We start from the raw sequence: 615 nt of genomic DNA on the forward strand, positions 1-615 counted from the left end.
ACTTAACCATATTTTGGGGACACATTTGTACCCAAAAGTGAGCTAAACCTGACAAAATCTCCAAAAAAAATCTCCTAAATCTCCTCATTTGTAAAACTGGTATAAAACTAAAGTAAACAAAGTTATTTTTTTTAAATTGTAAAAATGCAGAAAGTTTCCTGTGAGGGGTAGGTTTAGGGGTAGGGTTGGTGTAGGGCAATAAAATATACGGTCTGTACAGTATAAAAACCATTACGCCTATGGAATGTCCCCATTTAGATAGCTAAGTAAACGTGTGTGTGTGTGTGTGTGTGTGAATTCATTGGAAAATATTGAATTTAAAATCATTTTCTTTTTTGTATCTTCTGTAACTGTCTCTTATTTTTGTAACAATCTTATGAACTCCAACATTAGAAGGCACGATGAAATGTAATTGTCAAATTCTGTATATTTATACTTAATTTATTATGATTAGGATTTTAATTATGATTTTATTTTTATATATAATTTAGTTTTTTTATATATTAGTGATATATATATATATTAGGTATATATTAAATTTTTAGTAATTGATATTTGACATATTATACTGTATATAAACAAAACTTTTTTTATTTTATATACATTATATATTTT

This window comes from Sinocyclocheilus grahami, unplaced genomic scaffold, assembly GCF_001515645.1.
Source record: "Sinocyclocheilus grahami isolate Dianchi unplaced genomic scaffold, SAMN03320097.WGS_v1.1 scaffold61.1, whole genome shotgun sequence".
Lineage (NCBI taxonomy): Eukaryota > Metazoa > Chordata > Actinopteri > Cypriniformes > Cyprinidae > Sinocyclocheilus > Sinocyclocheilus grahami.